Source organism: Choloepus didactylus (assembly GCF_015220235.1).
Source record: "Choloepus didactylus isolate mChoDid1 chromosome 11 unlocalized genomic scaffold, mChoDid1.pri SUPER_11_unloc2, whole genome shotgun sequence".
Lineage (NCBI taxonomy): Eukaryota > Metazoa > Chordata > Mammalia > Pilosa > Megalonychidae > Choloepus > Choloepus didactylus.
The window spans coordinates 2,673,454-2,701,037 of record NW_023637579.1 but is presented as its reverse complement, the minus strand read 5'-3'; the positions used below and the strand labels follow the sequence as shown (position 1 = coordinate 2,701,037).

At 39.3% G+C, this 27,584-nt stretch overlaps 1 protein-coding gene and 1 pseudogene across 1 annotated transcript in view; one reads left to right on the top strand and one right to left on the bottom strand.

The window, feature by feature from the left end:
• The window catches only part of LOC119524586 (zinc finger protein 596-like), a 1,058,357-nt gene that overhangs the window by 571,288 nt on the left and 459,485 nt on the right, over positions 1-27,584 (bottom strand). The window lies entirely within an intron of this gene.
• LOC119524591 lies at positions 19,063-20,013 on the top strand (annotated as a pseudogene).

The window sequence follows — 27,584 nt, the reverse complement described above, 5'->3', positions numbered from 1 at the left end:
AGAGACCATAGCTATTCCCAAAGAGACTGCCAACCTTATCAGAATGTAGTAACAGGTACTGTGTGGGGGATGTTTAAAAATCAACACAGGGAAGAAGGTGATTAAAAACTGAAATCCCCTTTAAATCTCAGTATCCCAAAGTGATCAAGTTACACTCTGCTTCCTTGTGTTAAATGAGAATTATAAGTGTTTCTTTGTATAAGCCGGAAAACATTTAAGAAGAACCTTCTTTCTGCAAAGCATTTATGCAAGGGTTTCAGAGATTTCAAAGAGGATAAAAGGCACTGTCCTGGCCAAAAAATCCATAATCTAAATGACATATACATGTGCAATCACAGCACCAGGCAGGATATGTTAAGTGTCATAAATATATATGAACTTTTTATAGGAACATAGCTATTAAAGAGTAATTGCTGGCAGAGATCATGAAGACATTGCATTTGAACTGAGCACTGCAGAATGAATATTTTGACAAGTAAAGATGTTTGAAAATGAACTCTGCCAGCCAAAATGCAGAGGATGGAAAGTAAAAATATTAGCAAGAAGTCAGATTTGACTAGGATACAAAATCTATAAGTGGCATTTACAGAAGAAAGGGAAGAAAAGGATGCCTAATTAAACCTATTAAGCTCACATTCTTTAAATCCCTGCTTTGTACTAGTCTTTAAGGAGGCATGGGGGCTGCAAAGAGACACTCAAAGCAATACTTGCCTGGCAAGATGAACTATTAGCTAAGCAAGATGAAAGAGACAATGCCCAAAGTGATAGAGAACAAGAAGGGAGTGATTAAAACAGAATATGGAGGACCTTAAAATCCAAACCAAGTCATCTGAACTTTAGCTTTTAGCTAGTGGGGAATGAATGTGCCCATTAGAACACAAGCCTAGAGTGATTAATGCGTCACCTTGGGCAGTTTCATCCAGTAATTTTATATGTAAAATTGTCTGGAAGGGACATGCATGAGTGGATGGGAGAGCAGAGTGCCTTGGAGCCAAAGATAAAGTCATTTAAGATTAAAGCCAGAGGTAAGAACAAGGATGTCTGTTATCTGTATCTGTTCTACAGCTTAGAAAGCATTTGAAGAGTATAGAGCTATAAAGTACCAAGAAAAGTCACTACCTGGATAAAAAAAATGAGTGAATATATTTTACCCACTGCAGAGGCTTCATGCAAAAAGTGTTCAGGGACTTGATATTTATTCTCTTACCAACCCCATGAAGCTACTTGGGGAATGGGGAGCATAAGCCCTAGACCCCAAAGAGGAAAGTAAGGTACAGAAAGAATCAAGAGGCCTTGGTCTAGGGCTGCCAGACAAAATACAGGACATCCAGCTAAAATTTAATTTCAGATAAACAACATTTTTTTAATATTGAAATACTTGTATTTACTAAATCTGGCAAACCTACCCTGGTTAGAAAGAAGCTAGAAGAAGTAAACTGGGAGCCCCTGGCAGCCCCTTGGTTGATGCATTCTACAAATTCAACCTTCTGAAAACACACCCAGTGCCCATGAGATCAAATGCAACATAGAGTCTCTTTATCTCTGTCCTTTTTTCTCCCCGAGAGTAACTACTCACCAGACTTCCCTCAGGAGACAATTTTCCATCCTCCCACTGTGGTTCAGTTTCTCCACTCCTGAGTTTCACTGCACATTGGGTGGTTCCTCAACCAAAAGCTCAGAAGGGTGTGACACAGAGAAGGATGGCACATCTGACCACTGGTCTGTGCTCTGCCAACCACAAGGGCATAGCAGAGAAGGGAGGAGACTTTCTGGAGGGAAAGGGAAAAGGAAAGTGTGTGACTGCATGTGTGGGTGAGTATCTGTGTGCACACATGTGCTCCTATGTGTACACTCTGTGGGAAAAATTAACAATCTGAAACATGAGTGAGAAAATCAACATTCTGGGTTCACTTTGCTTTCAAGGAAACTCCACAACTGATGACCAGATAAGGTAGCTTCTTCCCCTATTCCTCAGAAATCTGAGATCTCTAGATTCTCAATACTTTATCCTCTTACAAACACACAGGGAGCAGACCTCTTCTTCAGGAAAGTGAGAACTAAGTTAGAAATACAGTTCTTTCCTTTCCTCTGGGTCTGAGGATCAAATCCATTATAAATATCCTTTCTTCAGGTGGTCTAATATGCAAAAGACAAGGTGGGGAATAAAGAGAAAGTGTAAGAATAGAAGGTCCTGAGAATTACTTGAGGTAAATAAAGAAGCCACCCAGAGGCAATAGTTTCTTCAAGGCCATGAACCAGATGTGTCCCTTTTTCTCATAATGTTGACACCCCTTTGCAACATAAACAAGTTAGGGTGGTCACTGCGTAGACATCCTTGAAGATTGGGAAAGTGATTAAACTAGAGGAAGGGGTAGCAACAGACAAGATGGAAATTAACAAAGGATTATGAATATTGTATCTCTATAAAATTTTCTTTTTCTTAGTTGCTAGGATACTAGAATAGCTAGAAGGAAAGAATTGAAATGGTGAAATGGTAACCCATAGCATCCCTTGAAATTTGTTCTATAGCTACTTGTTAAATTGCAATTTGAAAGTTATCACTTTTTGTATATATGTTATATTTCACAATAAGGAAATAACTGAAACTGTAGTACTATAACACATAACAATTTTGGAAATTTCCTATATAACTATTTGTTAAATTGCACTTGGAAAGTTATCACTTTTATGTATATATGTTATATTCTATAATTTTTAAAAAATGATTAAAAAAAGAAGCCATTGTTCTCCCTCTGGTCACCTATCCAAGGCTGATTTTACAGTGGAGAAGGAAAAGGGCCTGCATGAAACACCATCCCACATCCCCCCTGCCCTGCCCACCGAGACATGGGGAGCAAGCTGGCCACAGTGATAACACCAAAGCCACAAGTCAGAGGAGAGGTAGGGTTTAGCTAACAGTGGACCCTGAGCTGTTCATGCTGGAGGAATGGAACAGTGCCTTCATTTTATCCTGTGTGATGGTGCCAACCATGGTTCACTGGGTATCTTGAGATTTTAAGCTACAAGGACATTGATTTGATGAATTCAAAAGTGATATGCTCATCTATTCCAAATCTTTTTTTGTTTGCTCGGAATAAAGGAGCCAAGACTGAGGAAATTTGAGCTACTGCTGAACAGCAGCAGAACTCAGGAGTCTGAAGTGTTTTATAGAAACTTAAAAGTTTGGTAATTTTTTTTTAATTTATCACTCCTATACTTGAGAAGAAATGTATTTGAAATGGAAAATACCCAAGTTCCAGCTTTATTCTTTACTCAGTTTGTAGTTGAGAATGTTGTACCAAACAGCTGATTCCCAGACTCTCCTGTGTCTAAAGATTGTATGAGGATCTTGTTAAAATTCAGGTTCTGATTCTGTGGAATTGGCGTGGGGTCTCCACTCTGCCTTCTAACAAGCTCCTGGGTGGTTCCTGTGCTTCTGGTCCTTGACCACAGTTTTAAGTAACAAAGTGCCAGCTACATGGTTCTCAAAATGCAGCCTCCAATGAGCAGCTCAGCACCATCTTGGCACTTGTCAGATATGCAAATTATCAGCCCCCAAAGAGGACCACTGAATTAAATACCCTGGGGTAGGGCCAGCAGTCTCCTTGGCGAGTCCTCCCATTCTCTGTGAGTGTTCAGGGGCCAAGGCAATAAGCCATTTTTCTCTCATTCTGATTACTCACAAATAAAGTCATCAATCTCCAAATGGGGCCTCAGACATTACAGGATGAGGGCTAACATGAAACAGCTCCAATTTATTCAGCATCTTTGACTGCCCTCTGCCCTGCTCTAACATCTATCAGTTGGAAAAGAACAAGAGTTTAATTCCACTAAAAATGCAAACCTGTGCACCTTCCTGCACCTCATTTTCTTCATCTGTGGAGTTAATAGGGTATAAATGAAAGTGAATTGACTAAACTGTGATGTGTCCTGCAATGTGGGTGTCATAGCTGCTGACTGAGCACAATGGAGATCAGTGCTATTCAGCTTCACTGTATTCTCAGAGACTCTTTTCCTTCCAAAAGCAGTTCCTCAGCCTATCCACATAATGAACATCATTTCTGTCCTCCAGGATGTCATCTCTGCTAATATTCCCTCATCTTTTGCTCTCCTGCTTGCCTGCATACCAACAAACTCAGGTTTCATTTATCTGAAAAAGACATAAAATGTTTTTCATGTACTCTGATAGTATATGATCATCTCTTCTTGTGCTTTCAGTGTCAAACATTCAATAATGTGTGTTTGTATGATCATTAAATTTTTGTAAACTTCCTATTGAAAAATTAGAAATTACAAATGAGAAGAAAACATTAGCCCAGAATCCTATTACTAATAAACAATCACCATTTTTTTTTGTAGATATCATTACAGTCTTTGCTCTGTGAAAATATACAAACAGACACATGCAGCCACTAATTTGAAAAATTTCTAAAAAGGGGATCATCCTGTAAACACATCTTTTCATACCATTAAATACATTTTCTTAACATCATTACTAATGGAATGCATAATATTCCATTATATATAATATATCTAAATATATATAATTGCATAATAAAAAATAATAACATTATATATAATTATATAACTTTTTTTGCCAATTGCTGCTTTATTTCCAGTTTTTCTATTATAAATATTCTGTGATTACTTATATTCTTATAAATAAATCCTGATGTGGTATTTCTGATAGCATTTTTGATTTCTAGTAATAGCTGGCATAGCATGGATTTCATAACATGAAGTATGCATCAGCCATTGCCCACCAGAGGCACAGGAGACCCAATCTCAGTGGCTTCTGCAGGGCTTGGAACCAAGGAACTGAATTCCAGATCCCAGCCTCACCAGCTGCCTGATGTGACCAGCAGCTCCCTCTGTTGAGAGTGAACCCCTGATCATGGGCAGACAGCAAGGGAACCAAAACCAGCTCCTAAATCTGACTCAACTCTTCATTTTTTAGGAAATGACCCATAAGATGAAAATTAACCATTGGAAAAACTAATATTCCTGCAAATCAGACAGTTTGCTTCAAATGTTTTCAAGGCCATTATTTGACTAAATGAAAATTTTGTTATATTTATGATATGAAGGAAAGAAATTATCCCTTGCTTGGGAGAAAGCAAAATGATGATTGTTTGGTTTATCTTTATTATTGTTTCATATTAAATAGTTTGCTAATAAACCTAGTTCATTCTAATCTGGAGATAGTGGGGAAAGCACATTTTTGCCACAATATATTTGCAAAGGAAAAATTCCCTTTATGACATCAACTCTCTATGAAGCATCACAATGAAGTGTGTTTCATCCCAATGGTTCTGTCAAGCAGAAGCTGTTAAATGACCAGAAACTGACTGACACAAAAGCCAAACTAACAAGTGTTAAAGAACATGGAGATGTCTTGTTTAGGTGCTAACTTAAAAAGTTTTCCTGAGCAATAAATTATGCAATTTGGTTTAATCAACTGACCTGCCAGAAAGCAAGTTTTATTTTTATTGTGGAATATAACATATTTACATAGAAATAATAACTTCCAAAGTGCAAGCTAACAAGTAGAGAGAAAATTTCAAAGAATGTTATGGGTTACAGTTCCACAGTTTCTGTTACTTCCTGATTGTGAAATATAACATATGCAAAAAGGTGGTAACTTTCAAATTACAATTTAACAAGTAGCTATGGAGCAAATTTCAAAGAATGCTGTTAGTTACAGTTCCACCATTTCACTTCTTTCCTTCAAGCTATCTCCCCTAGCATCTAGGAAAAAGAAAATTATATAGAGATTCAGTATTCATAATCCTTTGTTAAATGCTATCTTGTCTACAGTTACCTCTTCCTCTAGTTTAATCACTTTCCCAATCTTCAGGGATGTCTAGGCAGTGAGCACCCTAACTTGTTCATGTTGAAAAGTGGTGTCAACCTTATGGGAAAAGGGGATGTGACTTTTCATTATCATACCCACTATTAAACCCTTTCTAAAACCTACCACATACTTCCCCCTTATCAAACTGCTCCCTTCATTTTGGTGTGTTTCCTTACCTGGCAGTTCATAAACTGTTTTATTTAATGCTCTGTGGTTTTTATTTTATTCTTGGAACTAAGTATTAGCAAATTTGGTATTTATAACCTAGTAATATTAGATGTAAACCTACAGAAATCAATAAATTATCATGAATCTATAGTCTGGAGAGAAATTAACAGCAGGTGGAATGGATGTAATGTATGTAGAAAATAAGCATTTATCATTTAGTAACCTTATTTTGATTTTCCTTTCCAGAATAACTATATGAATACCTATTCCTCAAATGCTCTTAGATCCAGCTCTTTTGTCATTCTGCAGTGTGCTCAGTTATGATATTTAATTAATAATTATGATATATCAATCACTAATTCTTTGACACACGCTCAGAAAGAACATTGACACTTTATACTTTTCATACTTCCAATTGGAAGATGCTCCATACTGATGATGATTAAACTGGTTTATATGGTTAAATTCCAGGTGCATGGATATAGCATTTCCCCCATTGTCAGGAGCACTGATTCTTGCCAGGAATCTGGGTTAGACCAGCCCTACAATCCTTACTGACTCCACTGTTGATTAGACCCTGAGGCTATGGAGGTCAAGGGCAGCATTTTGTTGTAAAATATGTGCTCCTTAACTTTGTTCTCTTCCACAGCTCTAGACAGTGACCACCGTGAGAGCAAGGACTATTGTTTGGAAATATTTTCTTTTTACTCGCTACCTTTAACTTAAGAGGTGTTTAGTAAATATTCTTAATAGCATTAGATTAAATTAGGTTGCCTATTTTTCAAATGTGTACAGAAAAATCATCCATATGAACAACTGCTGTAAGACTAAGATGCATCCATCTCTCATTAGAAATAACAAAACTTAGTAAGTGGACATGGCATTGTAAGTACATATTAGGAGAATCCCCTTTACCTCTGGATAAATGGTGATCAATTTGTCTAGCCTGCAAAGGAGTGGAAAATTTTATTCTGGAATACAGGTTGCAACTATTTGCCTCACAAAATCCCATGCAGTTGAATTGACATAATCTTCATGAGATCAGCATGTAAAACTCCTTTTTATTTCTAATCCTTCACTCCATGACTCTACAAAATTGCAATTAGAAATATTCCCCAAGGATGCCCATACTAACATCTCACACTTGAGCAAGCATTAAGCTACAATCTTAAAATACCCAGTGGAACAGAATATTATCACAGGTGTTTTCCCTCTTTGGGTCCCCATATTCATTACTATAAGTCACAGGAAACAGAGCTTAAAGGTGAGGATCTCAGCCCTTCCTTTCCCAGGGGATAGGAGAAACAAGCCTAAAGAAAGCCATTAAAGATGCGGGTCACAGCATCTGTGCAGTGAGACTGAGCCAGCAAAGAGCCTGCTCTGACACTCATTCTTCCTGTGATGACGGTCTTCTGAGATCTCTGAATGACACCACAGTTCTTAGGAAGATTGTGAATGAAAGAGTCCTCAGTGGAAAAGACTCAGAATCGACTATGAAATCCTCATACATCTCCTTGGAATACCAGATCAACATTCTTCCTTGAAACATCAATTCTTTCAGCAAGATACTTGTCTGATAAGCAAAGAGGTCAAATAATTGAATTTAGTAGTGTTTGTCTTTTGCTTTTCCCAAAACACTGAGGTCCTCTGACTGAATATTTTTTGCATTAAAAGAAGTGTCTTTAGAGTTCTATAGACATAGAAAGTCATGTTCAGATACTGAAGTCTGCATTTCAGAGAGCTGCCAGGTGACCATAGCATGTAAAATTTATTTCCTCATATATCAGGGATAACTGTGCATCTGGATGGCACACCAGCCTGAGAAGTGTGGCCTTCATGATGTCGTTGTTTCTGTATTGATTATTGTTTCTGTGTTGATTGCTTAAGCAGGAGGCATAGGTCTTATCAAACCTACCTGAAGTGAGGCCTTCTTTTATGAAACATTGTCCTGTGGTCATGGGCTTTCAAAACTGAAAAACCACAGTTTCCATGACAGCATACTTATACGTATATACATGTGCAATGAAAAGAAAAAATTTATTTCTGTGACATGCAGGAAGCAGTGGAGAGAAGCAAATAGAAGTTGCCTCCTGAGCATTTATATTGTGATTTTAATGATGAGTGTCTGGTTCCTAAGCACAGGAAACAATTCCAGGCTGCAGAGAGCAAAGCAAGCCAGTGAACTCTTCCATCTCTACACTTAACTCCCAACTAGTAGTGGAGAATTACTCTTCCCAAGATTATCTGAGGGCAAATTTTATTTTTAAATTTCCTACTTATTGTACATATTTTTCAGTGTAATTTTATTTTGGTCATATATTTTAATAATGATAGATAAGCCATTGCCTATAAGATTTTTATATAGTTTTACTTTGGGTTTTTTTTTGTTGTTGTTGTTTTCTTTTTTCTTTTTCTTTTATTTTCTTTTCTTGCCAAACCAGTTGTCACTCTTATTCAAAGGAAAGTTATATACAACCATGACCAGAGACAAAAAGCCTGCTTCAAACAGTAATTTAGATTTGAGTGATTTAGATATGGGATTAGAGAGGTAACAGATCTGGAAGGATGTAGCTAGGATAGAGTCTTGCAGACCATTATATCAGAGTGAGGTGGGAGAGAGTGAAGGGTTTTCAATGAATATGGATATGATTTGACTGACATTTTAATACAATTATTCTGGCAGACACAGGATGATGAGTTAGCTGTGAGAAATGATCACTTTCTTGATATTTTTAAAGGTGGAGTTCATAGGATTTGCTGATGTATTATATGTGGGGGTTTGAAAAGAGAGAGGAGTCAAAGTTAACTCCATGACTCCTGATCTCAGCAACTGAAGACAGGGTGACTCCAGCTGCAGGTGGTTCTAGTGTTGCATCCAGGATTTGTACGATCCATCCAAATGAAGATGCAACAAAGCAGTTGGATATGTGAATCTGAAGTTTGCATAGATGTGCAGGCCTGGAGTATAAGTTTGAGAGTCATCAGTATATAGTTAGTATATCAAACCATTAAACTAGGTAAGAGTAGGTAGGAAAAAAAATATCACTTAGAAGTGCAAACCTATGTACTGACCTTGCTCCACCACATAACAGCCACATGACCTTGACCAAGGGCACCCATTTAGAGCCTCAGTGGTTCCATCTGTAGATAGGGATCATAATACTTCTTTTCAGAGCCAATTTGGACAAGATGTGGATAATTCAGGAAAGGCTCTGAAAGCAGATATAATTTTTATTGGTGCAAAATGACTCATTTTGGATTGTAGGCAGTAGATTGTGTCAATCACTTATTTCAATGTCTATTTTCCTTGGTTATATGGAAAAAGTATATACTCAAACAGCATAAAGGCAGAATTCATTCATTCACCCATTCAATAATACTTGTTGGGTGCCATCAACATGCCAGGTATCAAAACATATATTGAGACAATGAGGAATGCAGAAGGGACTAGGACAAATACAGACCATACATACAAAGAGCTTAAGAAGCAGAATCATATTTTGCAAATCCTTTATTATAGAGATGAAAAAAACTGGAGGCAAGTAAACTTTAGAGGCTTAGTCAAGAGTCAGAATTAGTTAGTGGCAGTGCAATGTGCAAATCCATGCCTGATTGATTCACAAGGCTGAAATTTTAGCAATTATGTGGCTTAAAGTCCTGTCTTCCCAAACAGAAGAAACAAAAATTTCATCCACTGAAGCAAAAGTTACTCCATTACATGCTACACTCAAAAGCATACAGCAGTCAGCAAAAGACATGAAAGAAAAAAAAATCCTTAACCAAACACTAGCAAAAAAAAATCCAGCACCATATTAAAAGGATTATACACCATGACCAAGTGGAATTTATCTCAGGAGTGCAAAGGTGGTTTGCCATAAGAAAATCAATATAATACACACATTAATAGATGAAAGCAAAAATGCATGACTATTTTAGTTGAAGAAGAAAAAGTATTTCACAAAATCCAGCACCTTTTCATGATTAAAAAACTCAGTGAACTAGGAATACAAATGCTCATTCTGTCATTCTGATGAGCTATCGTTATGATACCTCAACATAATAAAGGACATATATGAAAAACCCATAGCTAGCATCATACTCAATTGTGAAAGGCTTAAATCTTTCTCCACAAGATCAGAAAAAATACACAGACGCTCACTTTCATTACTGCTATTCAACATTGTACTGAAAGTTCTAGCCAAAGTGTGCCAGTTTGAATGTATTGTGTCCCCCAAACACCATTATCTTTGATGTAGTCTTGTGGGGCAGACGTTTTGGTGCTGATTAGATTTGTTTGGAATGTGCCCTACCCAGCTGTGTGTGATGACTCTGAAGAGATATTCCCATGGAGGAATGGCCCCACCCATTCAGGGTGGGCCTTGATCAGTGGAGCCATATAAATGAGCTGACTCAAAGAGAAGGAACTCAGTGCAGCTGTGACTGATGTTTTGAAGAGGAGCTACAGCCAAGAGAGACACTTGAAGAAACCATAGGAGTTGCAAATGAGAGACATTTTGCAGATGGCTGTTCAAAGTGGACTCTTGCTCCAGAGAAGCTGAGAGAGGATAAATATCCCAAGTGCAACTAAGAGTGACATTTCTGAGGAACTGCAGCCTAGAGAGGAACATCCTGGGAGAAAGCCATTTTGAAACCAGAACTTGGAGCAGACGCCAGCCATGTGCCTTCCCAGCTAACAGAGGTTTTCCGGACACCATTGGCCACCCTCCAGTGAAGGTACCCAATTGTTGATGTGTTACCTTGGACACTTTATGGCCTTAAGACTGTAACTCTGTAACCAAATAAACCCCTTTTTATAAAAGCCAATCCATCTCTGGTGTTTTGCATTCTTCAGCATTAGCAAACTAGAACAGATTTTGGTATCAGAAGTGGGGGTGCTTTTGCTGCTGAGTCTGCAAATACCAAACATGTTGGAATGGCTTTTCAAATGGATAAGGCAAAGATTCTGGAAGAATTATGAGGAGCTTGATAGAAAAGGCCAAAACTGCTTTAAAGAGACTGTTTATGGAAATATTGACTCTAAAGATACTTCTGACGAGGACTTGAGCAGAAATGATGAATGTGTTGTTGCAAACTGGAAGAAAGGTGATCCTTGTTTTAAAGTGGCAGAGACTTTGGCAAAATTGAGTCCTGGTGTCAGATGGAAGGAAGAATTTGAAAGTGACAACCTGGAATACTTAGCTGAGGAGATCTCCAGACTACATGTAGAGGATGTACCCTGGCTTCTTCTTGCAGCTTATAGTAAAATGTGAGCAGAGAGAGATAAACTTAGAACTGAACTCTTGGGTTCATAGAAACCAGAAGCTGATGGCTTGGAAAATTATGAGCTTCCAGGGGGTGGAATCCCAGAAGCTACACACCAACATGAAGATGTAATCAAACATGGAACCCAGCTGCCATTTCAGTACAAGCCAAGATTGGAGATGGAATTATCCAGAAAGGATTTGTGGAAAGTCTTATTGTCTGATGGCTTTGACCCCTGCATGCTTCATGTGAAGCCAACAGAATTTTTGCAATATCTTTACAGACAGAGCCATTGCCAGTCTGGACTGGTGAAGAAGACAAGGAACAAACTGAAGGAAAAATTTCTTCAAAGACAGAGCCATGGAGGTTGAGGTCTGGAGTCAAGAGGCCTTGGGCTGGGAGAGCAGAGTGGCCCACACACATGGAAAGGGTGAGTTTGCCCCAGCGGTCGAGGGTGAGCATTCCACCTCGATGCTCTGGAAGAGTTTTGCCACCCCAGGTCCCAAAGAGGGTGGAGCACATTCCCAGGGAATTGGGGAGAGCCTGGCTGCCACAACACTGTTCTGAAGGGGTTGAGAATGTGCCCCAGAGATGGAAGGGAATCCAGGGGCTGCCCTGATGTTTGAGGAGGGTGGGGCCAAGAAGGTGGTCTCCCCAATGTGTGGATATGTTGGAGCACTAACCCAAGTGTTTGGAGAGGAAAGGGCTGCCACAAAGGCCCTTTGGAAGGGTTAGACTCCCACTATCTCAAGCCACAAGGATGCAACTTTGTTCTCCAAATGACTCTCAGACTTTGAAATCTAATGGAGTTTGTCCTGCAGGTTTTAGGAACTGTTTTGGTCCTGTGAACTCTGTTTTCCTTTCAGTTTTTCCTTATGGGAATAGTAATGTTTATCCTATGAATGTCCCTCCTTTGTATATTGGAAGCATATAACTTGTTCTAAGTCCACAGATGCAAAGCTAAAGGAGAATTTTGCCTTAGGACCCACCATGCCTATAATTGATTTTGATAGGATCTTGTACTTAACTTCTGTTACTGAAATGATTTAAGTTTTTGTGATATTGTGATGGAATGAATGTATTTTGTACTTGGAAAGATAATGTCATTTTGGGGTCCAGGGGGTGGAATGTGCCAGTTTGAATGTGTTGTGTCCCCCAAATGCCTTTATCTTTGATGCAGTCTTGTGGGGCAGACATTTTGGTGCTGATTAGATTTGCTTGGAATGTGCCCCACCCAGCTGTGGGTGAAGACTCTGATGAGATGTTCCCATGGAGGCATGGCCCTGCCCATTCAGGGTGGGCCTTGATCAGTGGAGCCATATAAATGAGCTGACTCAAAGAGAAGGTACTCAGTGCAGCTGTGACTGATGTTTGAAGAGGAGCTACAGCCAAGAGAGACACTTGAAGAAAGCACAGGAGCTGCAGATGAGAGAAATTTTGCAGATGGCCATTGAAAGCAGACTCTTGCCCCAGAGAAGCTGAGAGAGGACAAATATCCCAAGTGCAACTAAGTGTGACATTTTTGAGGAACTGCAGCCTAGAGAGGAACGTTCTGGGAGAAAGCCATTTTGAAACCAGAACTTGGAGCAGACACTAGTCACGTGCCTTCCCAGCTAACAGAGGTTTTCCGGACACCATTGGCCATCCTCCAGTGAAGGCACCCGATTTTTGATGTGTTACCTTGGACACTTTATGGCCTTAAGACTGTAACTCTGTAACCAAAAACTCCCTTTTTATAAAAGCCAATTCATCTCTGTTGTTTTGCATTCTGCAGCATTAACAAACTAGAACACAAAGCATTTAGGCAAGAAAAATAAATAAAAGGCATGGAAATTTGAACAGGAGAAGTAAACTTATCTCTATTTTCAGATGACATTATCTTTTGTGTAGAAAATCCCAGTGAATACACAAACTGTTAAAGCATAAACAAATTTAGCAAAGTTGCAGGATATAGGATCAACCCTCAAAATTCAGTTATATTTCTATTTATATATGCAATGAACAATATAAAAATGATATTAGGAAAGTAATTCTATTTGCAATAACATCTAATAAAATAAAATAAATGTAACCAAAATGGTGCAAGAAGAATACACTGAAAACTATAAAATATTATTGGAATAATTTTAAAAGTCCTAAATAAATGGAGAGACATGCTGTGTTTATGGATTGGAAGTCTTAACACAGTTAGTATGGTGATGCTCCCCAGAGGTCTACAGATCATTGCAATCCCTCCCAAACCGTAATGACCTCTTGTGCAGAAATGGAAAAGCCAATCCTCAGTTCATGTGGAAGTGCAAGGATTCCCAAATAGTCAAAGCAATCTTGAAAAAGAACAAAGTTGGAGGATTCACACTTCCAAATTTCAGAACTTACTAAAAAGCTATAGTAAGCAAAACAGTGTGATGCTGACACATCACATACATATTAATGGAATTGAATTGAAAGTACAGACATAAATCCATACATCTAAGGTCAATTTATTTTTGACAAGAGTGCCAAGAACATTCAAATGGTTTAGAGAACAATCTTTTCAAGAAATGGTGACAGTAGAACATGATATCCACATATTAAGGAATGAAGTTTGACCCTTATCTCATACCATATACAAAAATTAATGCAGAATGGATAAAAGACCTAAATTTAAGAGTTACAACTATAAAACTTTTAGAAGAAAACATAGGGGCAAATCTGTATGACCTTAGATTTGGCAATGGTTTCTTAAATATGAGACCAAATGCACAAAAAGCAAAATTAAAAATATATAAATTGGACATCATCAAAATTAAAAACTTTTGTATATTAAAGAATACTAGCAAGAGAGTGAAAAGACAATGTGCAGAATGGGAAAAACTATTGGCAAATCATATATTTGATAAACATCTAATATTCTGAATGCATAAAGAACTCTTACATCAACACCACAAAAAGACAAACAACCAATTAAAACATGAGCAAATAATTTGATTAGACATTTTTCCAAAGAAGATATATAAATGGCCAAAAAAAATATGGAAAGGTGCTCAATATTATTATCCATTGGGGAAATGGTAATGAAAACCACAAAAAGTTACCAGTTTCACCCACTAGGATGGTCATTACTAAAAAATAATAATAAAACATAAAATAACAAGTGCTGTTGAGGATGTAGAGAAATTGGAACATAGATTGCTGAGAGGAATATAGAAATGGTGCAGCCACTGTGGAATACAGTTCAGCAGTTCCTCAGTAAGTTAAATTACCATGTGACCCAGTGATTCCACTCCTAAGTGTATAGATAAAAGTATTGAAATCAAGTGTTCAAAAAAAATCAAAAAACTTGTTTGAATGATCATGGCAGCTCTATATTCTGAATAGAGAAAAGGTAGAAACAACCTGTTTACCCACAAAGAGATGGAAGGAAAAACAAAATGTAGTATATCCACACTGTGGAATATTACTCAGTTATGAAAGGGAAAGTAGTACTGATAAACACCACAACATGGATAAGCCTCAAAAATATTGTAAGTGGGGAAAAAGAAACACAAAAGGCCACATTTTGTATGATTCTATTTATATAAAATATTCCTAGTAGGCAAACCCATAGAGACAGAGAGCAGATCGGCAGTTGCCAGTGGCTGGGAAGTAAGGGGAATGGGTAGGGACTGATCAGTGGGCATGTGTTTCTGTTTGAGGTGATGAAAAATTCTGTCACTAGATAGTGGTGATGGCTGCACAATATTGTGAATGTACTTAGTGAAATTGATCTATGCACTTCAAAATGGTTACAGTGATAGATTTTGTCACATTAGTTTTAACAGAATAAAAAACTAATTCTATTAAGCAAAATATTAGTTAATCTCCATGGTGTACATCAAAAATAAAATGGTAGTATTTTTAAAAATGTCTATAGCAGCATGTGATGAAATTACTATTAAAAGCAAATATTTCAGACTCTCTCCCCAACTACATGATCAATTTTGTTTATGCAGCCCCTATTCTTATGTTCTGTAAACAGTGCTTGACAGTATAAAAACCAAAAACAATGCTTTACTTATTTTTAAAAATAATTTTCAATTTTGTACAATTTTGTGTGTACATTACAATAAAATTGTAATTATCCGATAGGGAAAAATATCCCCGAAGCTTATTTTCACTCTACTGGTATAGAATCACTTTCTACTTCCCTCTGGAAGGCTCCAGGGAATAAAAAAAAACCTTATTAAAAGAAGCCCTCGTGATGGAGTCCTGAAGATGAGGTCCTTTTGCTACTCTTAGTCCTTTGAGGGTCAACTTTTTTTCTCATTCTGGAAACTGTTATCCATGCTCACTAATTCTGCCATCAGTTTTCTTAGAAATAAATAGGTGTATTTTTTTTCCTAATTCAACCACTCTTAAAATGCGTTCTTTAGACCTGCATTTGAACAGAGTCTAGCATGTCTGCCACCACTGACTTGGAGATTTGCAATATTTTCAGGGTTTTGTAATCCCTCAGCTGTTCTCCTACTTTTTAATTCCGCCTGCTCTGAATTCATGGGTATTATCAAAGGGAGATGACACTATGAGTCCACCATCAGTAAGCCACATTTGTGTGTTTTTTTGTTTTTCATGGTGTTGAAGATAAACTGAGGATTGCGGTCGCAGTTGATCCGTCTGTGTGGGGGGGGTGGCGGCCGGTTGCTAAATCCTAGGCTCCCAGGATTGCTCCGAGGGTACCGGCGGCGGGGGCTCTTTCCCGGAGGCGAGTGCGAGGCGGGGGACTTGGCTAGGTCCCCGGCGTAGGCGTGCAAAGTATGGAGGGCGGCGAGAAAGGAACAGGCGGGACACGGTTCTTTTAGGGTGAAGAAACCAAGAGAGAGAGAGTTTATTAGGGGAGAGTACAAGCTTATATCGGGCGTTTAGAGGGCGGGGTAGCTGTAGGGGTTAAAGGCTAGGATTGGTTCTGAGAGGGCACGGAGGTTGATTGAAAAGGGGCGAGAGTTGCTCCAGTAACGGTGTCTGGCAACAATGTATGCGCACTGGTGGTAATGGGAGTTGCACTGGCAACGGGGAGTGTCCGGGCAAGATAAGGGGGTGGGGAAAAGGCGGTTCCCTCCGGCAAGCCTCCCCTAACAGTGGTATTTTGGGTGAGGAAATGGGGCCTGCCTCCGGCCTCACTTTCCCAGGCCCGGGGGGCTGCGGAGGACGCTGTCGCCCGTGCCCACCACCCTCCCCAGGGGCTGATCAGGTCCCCCAGCCCAGGCCCGCCAAGTTGAAGCACGTAATCAGTGTCCCGCAGAGGATCACAGAGTATCTGGTAATTTCAATTAAGGTTGATGTGTTCAACCTATTTAAATGACCTGATTTGCTCTTCTTATGGTCTTTGGTATTTTAGCAGGTTGCCTACCTTCAGGGGTACAGATTAGGACTCTGCTCAAAATTTGGATTCAAGATCACTCTGTAACTTTCCTCATGTCATCTTTCTTTGTTGAGATGGAACAGTACTTGGGGCAGGAGGCCCATATTTTAAAGAGTGAGTTTTTATTGTGACCCTTTTGGTCAAGCACTGTTGATGAGGAACCTATTCCTTTGCTGGAAATATTACTTTTTGTATTAAAAACCTAGAGATCTTGGGTGTAGACCCAGCACATTGAGCAGCTCAGGACTTTGAGTAAGTCAACAAACATCTCCAGGTCTATGATGTCAGATCAGATCATCACAAAGGCTTATTTCTCCTCAAAAATTCCACAAATCTGTTACCTCATGAATGACCTTATGATCTCTATCTCTCAGTGACATTTATGTTTTCTGCAAGTTACCGATTATGAGTAAACAAAGTTCCTACCCTCCACAGAGAGAACCCCGACACTCACAGATGATACAGCTGTTGGTTTAGCCCTCTTTTTATTCCAGGCCCTCACATCCATCTTTGATGACTGTATTTGGAGTAATCACTTCATTCATGTATGACTCAGTTGCACACACCATCACAGATCACCTCTTCTCTCCCACATTCCCATGTTCTGACAGTTCTCCATTGCCTTCTCTATTTGGAAGAGGTTGGACTGTGTTTCTTGGATGCTTCCTCCAGCATATCAGTGTACTCTGTTCTACCACATGCAAATCAGGCAATACCTCAGCATTCTGGTGCAGTAAAGTCCACACTGGTAAAGCAATTCCATGTGTGAATTTTGTCAAATGCTTGATGTTCTCTGAGCCCCATTTCTATATATGCAAAAAGGAAACCTTATATGCATTTTACAACACTGTGAATGTACAGAGTACTTATCCTTATTTTGTTTGACTTCCAGTTATTGGGGTAGGTAAGTTCCATGCCCTGAGAGTTTAGAGGAATGACAGTTGAGTTTATAGCTGCTCTGGGCCCCAAATCTGGATGAGCCTTTATAGTGAATGTATTCTTCTTCTGAAAATAGAGAGAAGAATAAATTAATGTATATGTAGGAGGGCTGAGAGGTTTTCAAGTACACCTAAAGATGATTGAGATTGTCCATTTTATCATTGGAGCTTCTGGCTTCACACACCTGTCCCTGCTACCTCCTACCTGTTTAACAGCAGGAGGTAGTCTGGGCCACTTCTGCAAGCCTTCGGCAGTTCTAGGAATCCATGCCTGACAATTGTAAGACAAAGTTGAGCTGGATGTCCCTTAACTATGCTCCCATATTACTCTAGTCTTGCCTCGACCATGATCACATGCCATTCTAATGACTGCTTCACAATGGGTTCCTTCAGTGAATACTGATTAATGGTCTTCTGTATGTTGGACACTGTGCTAAGCATGGAAACCCAGAAGTAAATGAAACAGACAGAAATCCCTGACTCCATGGAACTTACAAAGTAGTGAGGTGAAACAGGAAATAAACATAATAAATGAGAAGAGTATATTTGTTAAATGGTGATAGTACTATAAAAAGTCAGCAAAGAGAGAGAAAGGAGCTGAGGAGGTTGTCAATATTAAATAACACAGTGAAGTAGGGCCTCAATGAGGTGATTTTGGGGGAAAAATAAAAAACAATCTGCAAGAAGACAGAAGGAGTTCTCTGAGGAAAAGAGCCATGCAGGTGTCTTGTAGAAAATCACTGTAAATATGAGAAACATCATATGCAAAGCCTTGTAGAATGACAATGGTGGGTGTTGAGCAGCAGTGATACAATCATATTATGCCTGGAGGTAATTCCCTGTTGCCATGTTGAGCATAATTTGAAGGGAGCAGGGGAAAGCAGGGAGACAGGACACTAGATCAATAATTCAGGTGATGCATGAGGGTGATAGCAGTAGAAGTGGGGAGACGTGGTCAGAATCTGGGTATCTTTGAGGATAAGGCAAAAATTTGCTGATGACTGTGGGATGGATAAGAAGGAGAAATGTCAAGGGGAGCTCCACCTGGCCAGTAACAGGTAACAGAGAGGGAAGAATGTGATTTTAGTGCCTGCTCAGTGATTCACCACATGAAATACCACCCTCTACCAAGCTATGTCCTCATCATTAAACATTTAGGTAAAGTCCATAGGTTGGTAGGTACTACAAGTAATAAAGTAGTATGTCAATGAAAATATCAGTGCCAAGAACAATGCATGCATGTCCTTTTATTTTTCTCCAGACTATGCATATTTCCATGTCTTTCAACACACATTGCACATTGACCTTGAAATAACAAGCAGGTTTTGGGTTGGGTGGAAGCTTTCTACAGCAATGAGTATATTACTTTGTATGTTTGCTAAGTGATATCATCACTTCACTTCTGATATCTTCTGCTCCTTTCTCCCACAGCTGGTCGATTTGCCCACCCTCAGCTGTGTATTATGAAGGGAACAGCCAATGTAAGTTCTCCAGAAGTCTTCATACACCTGGGATTCTCTACACGACCCTCACTAGAGCCCATCCTCTTTGCACCCATCTTAATATTTTATGTGGTGTCCACTGTGGGCAATGGTGTCATCATTCTGGTCTCCCATGTGGATGTGCACCTCCACACCCCTATGTACTTCTTTCTTACTAACCTCTCCTTCCTGGACATTTGCTTCACTACAAGCATTGTCCCATAACTTCTAGTCAACCTCTGGGGACCACAGAAAGCCATAAGCTACAGAGGCTGTGTGGTCCAGTTCTACATCTCCCATTGGCTGGGTGCCACCACGTGTGTCCTCCTGGCGGTCATGTCCTATGACCACTATGCTGCTGTCTGCAGGCCACTCCACTATGCTGTCATCATGCCTCCACAGCTCTGCCTTGGTCTGGCCTTGGCCTCCTGGCTCGGGGGTCTGACCACAAGCATGGTGGGCTCCACCCTCACCATGCTGCTGCCACTGTGTGGGAACAATTGCATTGACCACTTCTTTTGTGAGAAGTGCCTCATTATGCAGCTGGCTTGTGTGGGCACCAGCTTCAGTGAGGTGGAGATTTACGTAGCCAGCTTTATCTTCATGGTCTTGCCTCTGGGTTTCATCCTGGTCTCCTATGGCCATATTGCCCAGACTGTGCTGAAGATCAAGTCAGCAGAAGGGTGGAGAAAGGCATTCAACACCCGCTCGTCCCATGGGGCAGTGTTATCCCTGTTTAATGGGAGCATCATCTTCATGTACCTCCAGCCAGCCAAGAGCAATTCTCATGAGCAAGGCAAGTTTATAGCCCTCTTCTACAATGTGGTCACCCCAATGCTGAATACATTGATTTATACCCTGAGGAACAGGGATGTGAAGGCAGCACTCAGGCACAATTTATTGGAGAATTGCTGTGGCTTTGCAGGGAAATGAGGACATGTGTGGAGACTCTAGCCTTTTATAAGGAGGAAGAACAAGTTTAAGGGTATCAAAAATTGATTTTGGAGGGCAGGATATTTGGGATGTCTTCTCTATTCCTGTTACTATTTGACCTTGAGAAAGGTGGCAATCTGAGATGGCATGTGTGTATGCACTGTTTTCAGACCCAGAAGAGGAGAAAACGTTTTCTGTTTTCATGTTTTTTTAATTGTTTAAAATAATATCTGCCATTGTGGGTACCTAATATGCATGAGGTACTTTACACTGTTTTCCAATATGTGTAACAACTCAGTATGGTGGTTATAATTATCCTCACAGAGCAATTTGGATTTAAACTAGGATTTGAGCCTGGACCTGTCCATCATAGCCAACAGACAAGCATGTTATTCTGTCTATATCCTCCTCAAGAGGTGGAATCAAACATGCAAATTCTTAGTATTAGAATCTTGAGTTTCTTTGTCAGCAAATTAATAGTTTTATTAGTAACATGCTATACTGATTTATTTATAGCTACAGAACTACTGACTTCCCTGTTCAACTCTAGATCTTATGTTTTTGGGAAATGTGCATACATTTCTCATTTACTTACTAATATATTTACTTATTTTCTCATACACCCAATCCTGCATTCATTCATTCTCAAAATGAGACATATTTATGGAGATTGTAAAAACAAGCAGGCAACATGGCTATAAGACACAAAGTTCACAGATCTGTCACTTGCTTTTTGGTTTAAAACTCAAAACAGTCTTTTAAAGTTGATAATGCTGCAATTTTATAGATGAGAAAATTCTGGGAAAACACACAAATGTATTATTGGGACTGAAAAGAGTTCAGCTTCTTGAAGAAGCTTCATTTCTCATGTAAATTAAGAGTTGGTAGGACTGTAAAAAGTGGTAACCAATAATTCATATATGTATGTATATATTGTGAAAATAAAATAAGAATATTATAAAAAATTTATGAAGCCAAAAGTTAGCAACATTTTTCTTTGATGTTTTATTTTCCACCTAATTGCCACACGTTTGCTCACTTGCATGTGGTGATAAGGCAGGCTAGAAGAGAGAACCCAGGATGAGGGGGAAGGGGCTAGGATTGCAAATGAGCCAATCCTGAACCACCCTTGATTTACCAATCAAGATAGCCTGGAGTGCAAGCCCTAATTTACATATCTGCACACCAATCAAAATGGCCTTCAATTGAAACAATCACAAAGCACTCTTAGCTGGTTCCCCATTTGCCCACAATGCAGTCCCTCATTTGCATAAAAATCAGCCAATCCTAAAACACCGAGTGTTTAAGCCCTCCCCCTCTCATCAATAAAAGGTCAAGATGAACTCACTGGGTACAACCCTCTCTCTTGAGTTTGACCATGATTACATTCTTTGGCATATACTGTCCTGAGGTGTAACATTGCCTGAGCTGCTGCAGGCCACCGGGAGTGGTCTCTTGCTCAGGGGATCCAACCTTATGGTCCCCTCTGTAACAGCTCAAAGCCTTGCTGTTACTGGCCTGTACTGTCTATGAATTCTTTCTTGGAAGGACCCCAAATCTGGAGTAAGACTCTGATCTGATAGGAGCCTAGCCTCTTCCAGTGAGTCAGTAACAGTGATAAACAGTGTAGGCACAAATTTCTACTTTCTTTACTAATAAGAATAACAACAATACCACCCCATATACCTTGTGTGATCACTATTATTAGTCTCATTTCTCAGCAATTTATCTGAATTATCTCATTAAATTTTCACAACAAAGCTCTTTGTTAATTACTATCATTATCCTCATTTCATAAGTGAGGAAACCAAGGCCCAAATTCACAGAGTTCTCAAAGAAGCTAGGATTTTAATCCATCATAGTTGGTTGCAGAGCCCTCTGCTACTTGAGCGTTTTCTTCATTAAATAACATAGGAAAGTCCCTTTGACAGTCTGCATAATGTTTTTGACAATAATGCACATCTTTTCAAGAAGTATAATCCTTGATTTCAATCAACTATTATTTATAGGCCATTCAGACTAGCTAAAAAAAATTTTGTTGCATTATATGATATATATACAGATTTCCTTCTTCTAATAAATAATTTCCTTAAGGGAATCACCAGAAAATATATTAATGAGGCAAATACTACAAATATTACCATAATTTTAATTTTTTTACACACATTGCCCACCCACTGGCAGCTGAAGAGGAAAACGTTATTAAGCAGCTCAAATTACAAAATATATGAAATCCTGAATTCTGTTAACCACATCACATACATAATATCCATATCCTGCATATTAAATATTATATCTTATCTACCTATTTGTTTTTATCTATTGTCTGTTTCACAGTGCATCACTGTACAGTTCTCTATAAAGCATTCTAGGTATAAGAATCAGAAATACACAGTTCTATTTTCCCCTCTACAGTGAGCAAAGGGGTGTCTATAATCAATCCTCTGCTGCCATCCAGGCTCAGTGACCACTGATTCACTGTGATTGCTGTAAGGTAGGGTAGAAACTCCATGCCAACTATGTGTCAACTGTATGCCAGTTGTATTAATGAGGGCCCCTGTAGGAAACAGACACTTGAAGTGGGTAATTTGAATAGCATGGCATGAAGGGCAAAATTCCTAATACATGGGCAGGCCCTTGGAAAACTACAAGGGATAGTGCAGCACCCTAGGCTGCTATCAGTGGGGACTATTACTACTCCTGGGAGTGGAGGAGAGAGGGACAAAGCTGAGGACAGAAGGGCTCTGTGGGGAAGTTTGCCAATGAATTGTGACATCAGGGGAGAGAAATACCCAGGTGTGACCCTTCCCAGGAATAGAAATGGGGATAAAATCACCAACTTCATGCTACTCCTTCCTTACTATTTCCTGGCATGGCCTCCTGTTGCCTGAAGCCAGTACCAGGCTAAAAGGCGAGGGAGCCCACTGACACAGTCCATAAAGATGGGCCTCAGGGACACAGTGTGGGTAGGAAAAAGTGGAAAATTAATCCAGAGGGGTGGAGTGATGACACCCAAAAGAGTCCATCCTCTTGATCCATAGCATCCTTCCTTGTCCTTAATTTAGGTAAAAGTTCATATCCCCAATTCCAGGGACATAGAAACTCCCATTGATCACCATATCACCAGTAAGTGATGTCAACTTGGTGATAAGTTCATGAAGACCTAAAATTGTTAGCCACTACCAGAGTCCTTTGCATAACTTACCAGGATAAAGGGGGAGTGAAGCAATCATTTAACAAAACCTATAGTTGCCAAAGTCTCTATGTCTTTATTTGGGATGAGATCAGAGTTTTTAATCATAGTTATCTTCTTCTATCACCCATTCCACAATCCCCTAACCTTCCTCAGCATCTTGACTGCCACTTGCAATGTCTGATAAATACCAGTATAAACATAATGAAACTATAAAGAGATGAACAATAGAAAAAATCAGAGGCTTCACAAAAGACACAAAAGAGGAAAGATTGCATCAAACTTCCTTTTACTTGGAGAAATAAAAAATTATAAAGTAAGGTAAACACAAGACAAGCTGTTGTACTTCTTCCCTCTCTACAATATCCACATGTCTTTTTTTACCTTCTGATAATCCAGTGAGGAAATTTGAAGTGAAAATATAAACCCAAAATTTAAAAGAACACTGCTTTCAGTCAGATGATTACAAATTACCCACAGGGCAGGAGGAGACAAGGAACAACCTGAGGAAGCAACAGTGCCATTTCCATGGAGGTCTGGAAAACCCAAAACAAAAGGGCATAGGGGAAGGGAAAATGGGTTCCCAAAATACCCCCCCAACACACACACACACACATACACACACACATGAACACACCTCTTCCACGGTGTTTCCTTCCTCCTGTGTCTGATCTAGTATTGATGTCACAGCTCATTGGAATCTGAGCCACAAGTTAGCTGTAAAGAAATCACGATCTTACTGTAGATCCCCTCAGATACCAAAGGAAGCCACATCTCTCTTTCCACTAGCACATGATCTGTTATGATTAGTTCTTTCACCCAGAAAGTCATCAAGGGTCTGCCCATCTGCAAGCAAAGATAAAAGTTATCTACTCTGCAGTCCATGAGAGAGAGATGATCCTCTCCATTCAATGGCCACCATTTCATTTGCCATCATGGGCCCCTGTCCTGCCTGAGCACTGAATCCATGAGAAGAAAGCCCAGGGATGAAGCTGCCTGCCTATGTGCCCTCCTGAGTCCAACAAGCTACAGTCTTTCTCAAGAACCTTCTGCATGGTCCTCTTCACACCTTTATTTCTCAGCATACAGATAAAGGGACTCTGGGTAGTGGTCACTAGGCAGGAGAAGAGGGTGAGGAATGTGCCCTGGTCTTGGCTCACCTTATCCCTGGGTTACAGACATATGTAAATTGTGGTCCTGTAGAAGAGGAACATGAATACCAGGTGGGAGGAAAGGGTGTGGAAGGCTTCCTGCCTTCAGCTGCCAACTTGATCAGCATGGCCACAGCATCAATATAGCAGTAGGAGACCAGCATCTTGGTGAGAGGTACAACAAAGATGAGATGGCCAGAAGGAAAGCCAGGCCTGCTACACAGCTGGTGTTGATGCAAGAAATGCAGATGGCAGCTGGCATCTTTCAAGGTCACTGATGTCCCTTTAAGCCAAGCAAAGGCTGCCAGCTGCAGACACAGTTGAAGGTACCTCATGGCCATGCAGTGAAGTGGCTTACCAATAGCCACTTAATGGTCAGAGGACATGAACAAGAGGAGAAATCACCCAGTACCCACCACAGACAGGAAGGGAAGGAGTTGAAGGACATAACCTACATGAGTGATGGTTTTCTGTGGGCCCCAGAGGTTAATCAGTAGCTGCTAGATGCTATTGGGTTGAGTAGTAGAAATCCTGGAGAGAAAGTCTGCTGAGGATAAGTACATGGGTGTGTGAAGCTGAGGAACCATCAGGGAGAGAAAGATGCTGGTTGAGCTGCCCATAATGGCCAGAATGTTCAAAAACCATGCTGATGACAAACAGGACCATTTCCAGCTTCAGAAGGTCAGAGAATCCTAGCAAAATGAAGTCTTCTCTCATTTCTTCTTTCCATCACTTTCCATTTCATATATCTATTTGGAGAGGTTAACTTGTATGCTTTTATTCATATAGAAAAATGGGCACAAACCCACCTATACATTGGTTTTTCCCAATAGTGAGGATGCATTTCATTGTGCCATTCATAATTTTTAGCTAGTCCCCTTCACCTGCTGATTGCCTAGAATTGTAGTAAATGAAGCTAAGTAAAGATACTTGACAGCAAACTGAAGGAAGCTACAATTTAGCCTTCTAGTCTTGCCAAGTGAGTTAACTAGTTAGACACTTAAAATAATAACAATAAAACATTTTTAGTTAATCAGAAATATGGTAAACAATATAATAAATGCACTTTTGTCAGAATCCATTAATATTGAGCCCATTTCTCAGCTACCTTATTATTTCTCCTAAAATTTGTGGAAGAGCTTCAATTAATATGATCAGCACTCACTTTTCCATGATTATAAATTCCACTAAGAAAATGTGTTGGTGACCTGATGTGTACAAGATGCAGCAGCATTAGCTGCAGATACAGACAGCAATGAGACACAACACCTACTTATAAGTTACTCACAAAAACTTCTTGGAAAAATAACAGGCTGTGTTGCTCTTGAAATTGTAAGGTCCTCCAATAATTTGCTTCTGAAATGATGATTTGCTCCAATTCCTTGACCCAGTCATTACAGGTGACGTTATCCAAAAGACTGAGAGAACCTTGTGTGAAGGTGTAGGGATTTTTATTCTGGCAAACTTCACTGATAAAATGAATAGAAAAATGAGGGATATTATTTTGTGTATTTCAGGTGAATATATTACTATGCCCAGAGGTCAATAAAAGGGAATAAACAGAATCACTTGCAGGGTTATTTTTGTAGTAGATTTGTTTTCTGACCTGCATTGGTTCAATGAGTGTTAGCTAAATATTTACATTATTGAACAGACACTAACCAAGTATTTGGGCTGGGGACATACAGTTCCTCTAAAATATGGAAATTAAAAGAAAATGTGTTTCTTTAAAAAGTTTATTTTCTATGTGTCAATAACTAAATATAGGCTGTATGGAAATAATTGCCTACTGTCAACTCACTTTGGATGGAGGACCCAGCTCTGAAGAAGTTGGGACACCATGTAAATGGAGAATGGGTTAATGCATTGCTTTTGGGCAAAAAGAAACTGATGTCCACTTGCAGGATATGTCCATTTTTTTGTCAAAATGGAAAGTGTTATAGGCTCTAATCTCAGAAAAAGGTCATTGTCTGAAATGTAGTCTAATATAAAAAGTAACTAGAACTGGAATTTTTTAAAAGTGAACATAAAAGCTGTAATCAAACTGGCTGGCTTAAGGAATAACTTAGAAACTGAAACTATTATGAGCATAGCAAATCTCTAGATCTCATCTTGAAGATACATACCTAGAGCTAAATCATGTCAATGTGAACAGCAAGCTTGAAATGGTAACATGGACACAGGGAATCATTTATGCTAAACAGTCAAGGCACTTCACATGTGTTCACCACCTGCTCTGCTCCAGGTCTGGTGTTTGGTTTCAGAATGATACATAAGCCAAAATCTATGGTCTCAACTCACTAATTGTCTTCTTGGAATTTCCAAGAAAAAAAAAACTGGAAGATTAAAAATTCATTTACATGCTTTCCACATAATCTTCTTAATAAACAACATAACAGCCTGGACACTGTACAATATTTTGGACCTTTTTCTCTCCTAGTAATTAGTATTCAGATTTATCAATCTACCACCAGTATGTTTGTAAGTGCCTGCTGAGTCTGATCACTGCTCAGTCAACTAGAAGGTTAAGTTCATTAACACTGGAAAAGTTTTGGACCTATGGTGATCTCATCAAAGCATAGAATCCTTATATAGTTACCATTTCCATTACATAATCAGTCAACATTTAAAAAGTGTATTTAAAAATTTGCTACAATGTAAAGATTTCTCTGCCACAAACTTCACACATTTCATTTATGCAAATACCTTGGCAATAGTTTAGAAAGCCTTTATCCATTCCCTATACCCTTAATATTTTTTATTAAGATTTATTCACACACCATACAATCATCCAAAGTATACAATCAATTGATCATATTACCATCATATAGTTGTTCATTCATCACCCCCAATCTATTTTTTGAACATTTCCCTTGTACCAGAAAAAGTGAAAATAAGAATAAAAAAACAGTAAACAAAGGATACCCAAATCATTCTCCCTGCTTCCTGCCCTATTTTTCCTTTAGTTTTTTGCCCCCACTTTTCTACTCAGCCATCCATACACTGGACAAAGAGCAGTGTGATCCACAAGGATTTCACAATCACATTGTCACCCCGTGTAAGCTATATTGTTATACAGTGATCTTCAAGACTCAAGGCAACTGGGTTGTGGTTTGATAGTTTCAGGGATTTATGGCTAGCTATTCAAATTCATTAAAACCTAAAAAGAGTTATCTATATAGTGCATAAGAGTGCCCACCAGAGTGACCTCTTGACTCCATTTGGAA